Source organism: Coenobita brevimanus, chromosome 68 (genome assembly GCF_032717465.1).
Source record: "Coenobita brevimanus isolate Jiangsu-jjx chromosome 68, ASM3271746v2, whole genome shotgun sequence".
Classification (NCBI taxonomy): Eukaryota; Metazoa; Arthropoda; class Malacostraca; order Decapoda; family Coenobitidae; genus Coenobita; species Coenobita brevimanus.
This window is the reverse complement of record NC_137021.1, coordinates 19,301,935-19,310,272: the sequence shown is the minus strand read 5'-3', so window position 1 is coordinate 19,310,272 and position 8,338 is coordinate 19,301,935.

Here is an 8,338-nt window from a genome sequence, read left to right as displayed (position 1 = left end):
GGAGCAAAACCAGGTGATCATTCATAGAAGTGTCTGTCGGTCATATATTGAGCTACAGAGTAAAATCAAGTACTGTGTATGCTGTTGGATTTTTTATCACTAAGCACTTTACTACTGATACTGAAGAATTTCAGGGTAAAAACAAAAGCCTTGCGGCAATATCAGGCCACAAAACACTTACTCAAATGAGAGACGTTTCTTAGCAGCTACCACCACCACTACAGGTATCATAACCACCACCACAGCTACCATCACCACCATCTCATCACAGCTACCATCACCACCATCATAATCACAGCTACCAACACCACCATCATAATCACAGCTACAGTGGCCATCAAAGCTACCACCACCACCACCACCACCATCATCATCACAGCTACCATCAACACCATCACCACCGCAGCTGCCACCACCACAATTATCACTACCACAACTCTTGTGGCGGTGCACGACTCTGAGGTTGTCATTACTGTGCCCTGGCAACCTACCTGTCAACAGTGCGTCCGATTTCGTATCATATCATACACGAATGATATTTTTATGCACGGATATTTCATACATGACTACACGAACATATTATACACGAATCACATGCGTGTCATATTATATATACACGAAATTGGAAGCACAGTTGATGGGTAGGTTGCCTGGGTACGATAATGACACCCTCACAGTCCTGTGTCGCGACTGTATCACTCCCACCACCACCACTGCTACTACCATTTTCTGCTGAGTAAAATCGTCTGTTCCAAGCACTAATGAAATAATAGACATCACAGTGAAGATGTGCACACCTTCCCCACATTCTCTTTCTCTCTCTTTCTCTCTCTGCAAAGATGCATTAACCTTCACGGAAATGCCTAGCCATCTCTTCCATGTGCGCATAATGTAATTACAATGGGAACAGTTCTCTGGGGCCAAAGCACCACCTTAGAAAATATCAATCGACTTGAAATTGAAGCTTACCCATCTAGGATTTAATTCCACCTATCCTGCCAAGTTTCATTATAATTCTTTTTCCAGTTTTGGTTGCACTACACACACACACACACGCACACACACACACACACACACACACACACACACACACACAAAAGTATCATTCCACTACAGAAGACGACGGTTACTACACTCAGGAGGGTGGTGTGTTTCTGTCTCTGGTGCCTACGTGTGTGACTGTGCAGACCAGTCCTGGATCCGCAAACTTTGCCACACAGTCGACACGTCAAGTCCAGGTTTGCTGGAAGATGTCTGTTTTAATTGTGACTGTTGTCACTATTCTTCTCTTGGCAGGTTCTGAGCTTCTTTGAGATGAATGGTCTCTTCACTTTAGAGGATGTGCCATTGTTTTCTGTTAGAGGCATTAGTTTCAACATCTTATGGTATGATGTTGCATTTCCTCAGAGTTGACCTTCTATGACCTTCATATCTCCTCTTCTGTCCCCCTGGGTTACAATGTGCTTCAGGGAGTTGGCCGTACATAACTTGGTAAGAAAGGTGGTGCTTTGGCATGTGGACCAGAGTTCGACCCATTTCAGCTCCCTTTTTAACAGGCATGAATACCATGTTGGTTGACTTTGCCCGCTGGAGAATTTGTGAATGAGGGACTTTATCCTCCCGTGTAACTCCTAGGATGCACCGTAGGCACTGAAAGGACTCAAGCTGTTTGATGTGACATTGGTAAGTAGTCCAGGATTCAGCACTGTATAAGGAGGAAGAAGAAGCATAAAGCTGTATGTACTGAATCCTTTGTCTCGATTTTTAAGCTGGTGTTGACATAGACTCTGGATCTGAGACATCCAAGAGGCTGAGGCGTGGCTGATCCGTGCATCACGAATCAACCACGCCTCAGCCTCTCGGATGTCTCCTGCATCAGTATTACGTTTATCTGTGAGCACTCTTCGAAGGTAGGCAAAATTCGTCACCTATTTTACATCTCCACCATTTACCCGAAATGCAAGATGCTCTGCTGGGTTGTTTCTCTGTTTTGTTGTTTTATTGACATTTATTTGGAGCCCCATTGCATGTTGGAAACGATGATGATACTCTGTTTTAGGACTTCTGGGGTAAATGCAAGGACAGCAAAGTCATCAGCATATTGCAGCTCTAGGAAACGAGTCATTTCAGTCTTGAATTGTGCTTGAAGATGTCCAAAAAAGTCTGGACGGAACTGGATTTTTATTCATCAGGGTTCAGTTATTGGTGACTTATAAGGGTGACTGCAGTGAGATAGATGCTGAAAATGAAAGGAGCCAGGACACATCCTTGTTTTACATCCACATCCACACTGAAGTGCTCGGATTTGCTTCATCTATGGACACACGAGCATTCATGTTGTAGTACAACTCATCAGGATGGAAAGTATTTTTTGTGGAACTCCAAATTTTGACAGAATATTCCATTAAAGTTCTCTGTTGCCAGTGTCAAATGCTTTTGCAATATCGATGAATGCAAAATATAAGACACGGTTCTGCTCGTGTCATTTCTCTTGTATCTCTCGGGCAACAAAGATCATATCACTGGTGCTGTGTTCTTTCCAAAATCCATATTGTATTTCAGGAAGTGTTGACTCAGTCAGATGTTATGTCTGTCTGGATTACATTATCTTGGCTAGTACTCTGCTAGCATTCACAAGAAGGGAGATACCTCTACTGCTCTCACAGGTCTGTCACCTTCGGGCGTAATAAATTAATCAAATCAATTACTGCTGTCACAGTATCAGCAGCCCCATTGTTTTCTTGTAGATGGTTATAAAATCGGAAGTAAGCCATTCAGACAGAATTCGTTCTTGGTTCCATATGGTCAGTAGGAGATTATGGATATGCTGGTGGAGTAATCAGCCACCCTCTTTGCATAGCTCAAATGTATGCCAACAGGCTAGGGCTTTTGTTATATTTAGAGACCGGATGGTCTGAAGAGTTTTACTGCAAGTGTTGGTGGGACATCAAGATCTGATGCTTGAGGAGCATTTGGGATGTTATCAAGAATGTTGTGGTCCACCGAGTTTCTTTGATTCGGTAAGAAATTAAAGGGTTTCGCCCATCTTTCTGGGACTGCTTGCTCGTATTTCAGGAGCTTTCCTTTGGCTGATCAAATAGGGCTGATGATGTGTTTGGTTGGCCCATAGATGGTTTTTATGGAACTGTAGAACCCATGATGGTCATTAATATCAGTCAGTCTTTGCAGTTCTTTTGCTTATTCAATCCACCATTTGTTCTCCATGTTACTCATTTTTTCTCTAGGGTTTTCGCCTGAGTTTCTGGAATTCAGTTTATAAGGCGAAGGAGCTAGGATGAGCCAATCAGTTGTTATGTGCTCTACTCTTCATTGCCCTCAGCATTTTCATCAAACCAGTCCTAATGGTGGCGAGTACAGAATCCTATGTTTTTTTCTGCAAAGCTTTGGAAGTGTCTTAATGTTCATTCACTCTGTGTCTTGGTTTGTTGCATTGATGTTTAGGTCAAGTGGTGGGCGTTGAGAAAGCTTGTCTGTAACAATGCTGCAGAAGGTGTTACAGGTTGCCACATCCTTTAAAGCACTATAGTTTAGTTTCTTGGTGGATGGTCGATAGCGTGTTTGTGGGTGTACGACTAGTTGCAGTCTGGTTAGTATAAGGTTGTAGTCTGTTTAGCACTCAGCACCTCTCCCAGCTCAGGTCATAAGTACTTCTCTTCGATCTCGTTGCCTTACACTGACAGAGGCAATTAGGTGACAATATCTAAATTGCCGGTGCATCCATGTGGTCTTGGTTATTCTTCAGTTGAAAAATGGTGCTGGTGATGACCAGACTGTGTTCCGAGTATAAGGAAAGCAGTCTAAGGCCGTTGTTTTTCATGTTACCGACATCGTGGCAGCCTAAAATGCCTACTCTGGCATTAAAATCTCCAAGCAGGATGAGTTTGTGATTAGGTGGTGTTGAGCGAGTGGTAACATCCAGGCATAAAAGTGATCTTTGATGGTATCCTCAAATTGAGCGTTGGGGCAAAGGTACTGATGAATGTTGCATTTTGGCCTTTAGAAAATGAATATTGTGTGTAAAATGTGTACGCATAGTGCACTAACTCATGAAAAAATCATTGGAAAATTAATTCTTATTCAAGAAATGATGGAGAAATGCACGCAGAATAAGAACAATAGGTATCTCAGATGCAGTAAAGTATAAGAATGATTGGCCAGCAAAAATACTGTAAAAAAAAAAACTATAATGGCTTATATATTATAAAATCAAATATTAAATTATTAAACAGAAAAGAATAAAACCATACTAATACGATTCGTAGGAAAATAATGCAATGTACAGGTAGTAAAGTAATAAAAGAAGGTCAATACGGTAATAAGTTTAAAAAAAAAAAAAAAAGCTCTGGGAAGCAAAAGTGCAATATACTAGTATAATACAGGGCAAAATGAAAGATTAAATGATTCCAGACAAAACAACAAGCATCATACAAACACTGTATATGGCACTAAGGTTAAACTATGAACGAATAACAGGACAGATGACAAGTAACATACCAACAGAAAATGAAATTCATCCCTAATCTATAGTAGTTTAAGAGCACGAATATAGAGCATAGAATATGCATCATCAAGTAAAAACTGAGTCTTCTAGAACCTCAAGTATATCATGCAGTTATAAATATTTTTTTTTATCAGTGACGACAATACAGACATCAAACTTCTAATATCTAATGAGTCTTCTGCTGTGTACAAAATATCCACAAAATTTCTAGCATATCAGACTAGCCATATCGTAGATGGAAACCAGCCAAGACAAAAAAGATGGACTTTGTAGCAGCTACTAGACAACAGAGTATATTCAGGTATTAACAACATGGATGAGCATGTAATTGTGCGTGGAATATATCAGTACTGAGGAAACACTTCAATCAGGTTGCACAGTAAAATTTATGAGAAAAGATCAACAGTAGGAAACTGTAAACAACTACAAGATAGTAACAGAAATTACACTTCTACTATAAAACTCTGTAAGTATAGCCAGGAAATACCAATAAAGAGGAGCTTGATAACGAAATACACTATCCCCCTACTTGTTTGCTGCATGGATAGAAGATGTTTTCCGTGATCTGCAGTGGGGTGGTATATGAATTATCATTAACTGTGATCAACTGGCTAATGTTTTTTTTTTTTTTTTTCCATGCTGAACCGGGAAGAGCTAAAAGAAATGTGAGTTGATCTGAGTGGTGACAGCTGCCTCGAAGTGGACTTGAAAAATAATTAAAAGACGAAAGTTATGCTTTACTTGAAACGTCCTGTTCTTACCAGTAAGAACAGAGCAATCAGAAATTGTGGGAAAGCTGAAATACCTAGAGCAGGCAATTCATACAGTTCCAGCTCATGACAACAAATTTAGGTGAAGAACGGGAGTGGATGAGGACTTTTGGTAAAGTAAGTTATTGCATGAAAGATATGCTACAGTCTTTACGTCAGAAGAGAATTTTCTAATCGGTGTGCCCTTCTTCACAGTTATATATATATATATATATATATATATGCCTTGATGCATTACATATCAAAGAATTGAAGTCATACGTAGAAGGTGATACAGGTTTATTTTTGTTTTGTAGGAAAAAGGAACCAAAGATCAGGAGTCCGCAGGATTGGTCCCTCCAAGAAAAAAAACAGAAACAAGATAACAGAGAGCCAAATTCAAGATCGGTTCATTTTGAGATAGAGGAAGATGCTTTCAGAGTTGACCTGTTGCAAACATGAATGGCTGGGAGTGTCAGTTAAATCACACATTAGAGAGTTGGACAGTAAAGAGGTGAGAGTTTGTTGCCAGGTGAATGCAATGAGTCCGCCGTAATAGAGGAGGAATGCAAGCCATTAGTTCAGAAAAGCAGTGACCACTGAAAGTAGCGACAGAAAAGAGACAAAAATGCTACAAATAGACAGAGATTGAAGAGATTAAATATAAGAAGGAGAGTTAACCCGCCCCGGCCCGTCGACGTATGGGTACGTTGCAACGATTTGCATTTGCCAGTCCCGGCGACGTACCAGTACATCGTGCAATTGCAAAGTCCCTAATTTGCACAATTTTCAATTTTTGTGTGTGATTTTTCGTATGTATACACGGGACACCTTCCTCTATTCCTCTACAAGATCCCAAGCAGAGGCAATGCCTTACACCGCATAACCTCCCCCCTCCCCCCCTCACGCCATTGTCTCGGCAATGGACCTGTTACCAGTGACCTGGCCAGTAAAGATATTCAGGGCCAGAGTGATTCCCCAATCGATGACAATGTGGAGGACAATGTTTACATAGCATTAGAAGAAGAAACAGCCAGAAATAATGATCAGGTAATGCGGCAAAAAAAGGTCAGGTATGGTGATTAGTTAGTGAGTGAAACAATGCTTATAATGCCTTTACTACTGCTTGAAAACAAATATACTCTTATACTACATATACATTCGTACCAAGTAAATAAATAAATACAGTTTATGAGTGGATAAAATAGTTACCCTCCCATAGAACTCGTTTTCTTTGGTGCCAGCATGTTAGAAAACCCAGTCAGGTAAGGAGGAACTCCTACCTGGATTGGGTATTTTAAACCTCAGGTGAGCGATTTCTCAATGAATTTTCGATGTTTCTCACCAAAAGCGAAGGTTTTAGCCAAAAAAAAAATTTTCGAAAATACCTCGGGACTGGGGGATGTCGGAGGTGCGGAAAACCTCGGGACGTGACGGGTTAATGAAACGAAAGACTTTGACTCCACCTTGTTGCAAATAGCTGTATGTGGGGAACGGCCTCACACCTGAGAGTTGTACTCTACAGAAGGGTGAACAAAACTCCTGTATAAAGTCACAAGCCATGCCTAAGTAAAAAAGGCACGAAATCACCTTAGCACACTCAAGTTCTTGGAGCTGGATTTTGCAGATGTAGTATGATCTTTCCATAGTAAGTCCCGAAAAAATGAAACCATAAGTATATTTAGAGATGATGCAGGTTTGAACTGAATGTTGTTTAATATTAACGGATACTCCATTAAAAGATTATGACGGGTCAAAAGACACAGAAAGTGAGTTTTGAATGCATTAAAATTAGCAAGCTAAATTTACCCCAAAGACATCAGCCAGGTCAGCAAAAGGATGTGTCATGGCCTCATCCCGCAATTTTTTATTAAGTAACTGCTGTGACTGATGTTGCGAGAAGCGGATAGAAAGGTGATGGTTGGAGTTACCAGCGTAAGAGTGGAGAGGGTAGATGTATCGCTTACAAGAACATTGATGAATGAATGGAAGAGAGTTTGTGACAGGACTGAACCAGGAGGAACACCACTATTGATAACTCTAGATTAATTAATAGCCATTTACAGAAGCAGCTAGAGAACAACAAGAAAGGAAACTAGAGATGAGGGCACATTTAGATGATAGGGACTGGAAAAGGGCAGTTTGGAAATTAAAGATTTCTGTCAGGCTCACTCGATAACCTTTGAGATGTCATAGTAATGGCAAATCTTTCGAAATGAGGATGACCAGGAATCTAGCAGAAAAAGATGAAGATCGCCATTGGAGCTTACCAAGCGGAAACCATACTAGTGACTGGAGACGGTTATGATAGGAAATGGGCTTTTTTGTGCGTGTGTGTGTGTTAAGAATAGAGCTGAATGACAGCAAGCTTCCAGAGGGAAGGAAAGGTACAAGCTGACAGACATCGGTGAAAGAGCAGGGTGTAAGCACAGAATCACAAATCTTTGAGGACAATAGAAGGGACCCTGTCAGGTCCGTAAACTTTGTTAATACTGTGGACAGTGAAAATAGAAAGCACAAACTGAATGAAACTTAATGTCAGTCGCGAGGAAGTTAGAGGAATGAAGAGATAGGAATAACACTGGATTCGTGCCAGATAAAGGCAACAGAGTTTGTCTAGGCAGAGTGTCAGTTATCGCGAACAACTGGAGGTATCCCATCAGCTCTTCTGATTTGTATGTGAATGCTCTAACTGCAAATTTCTATTAACTGAATAGCTCTCTCATTATCTTCTGTCCACTTTTATTTATAATTTCTTAATGCTTTTTCTCGGTTTAACTGCATTATAGTTTTAAATTCCGCTGTGTTAATTTTCAAACCGTTTATAAATACCTCTCTAAAGTGAATGTCTTTGCTAAGTTAAATCGGTGCTATTACCAGTTTTGCTGCATCCACAGGGGTGGCCTAATATTGTTCGTATCCTTGGATGTATCACTCCATCCCAACCCACTCACTCGCCGTGTTAATGTACAGTACATTTTTTATTATTAGAGTAGAGGGATCTAGCCGTTGTGGAGGGGACATTACGAAAACGAAATGAAGTTATTTGTCGCAAGCATTTTAACGT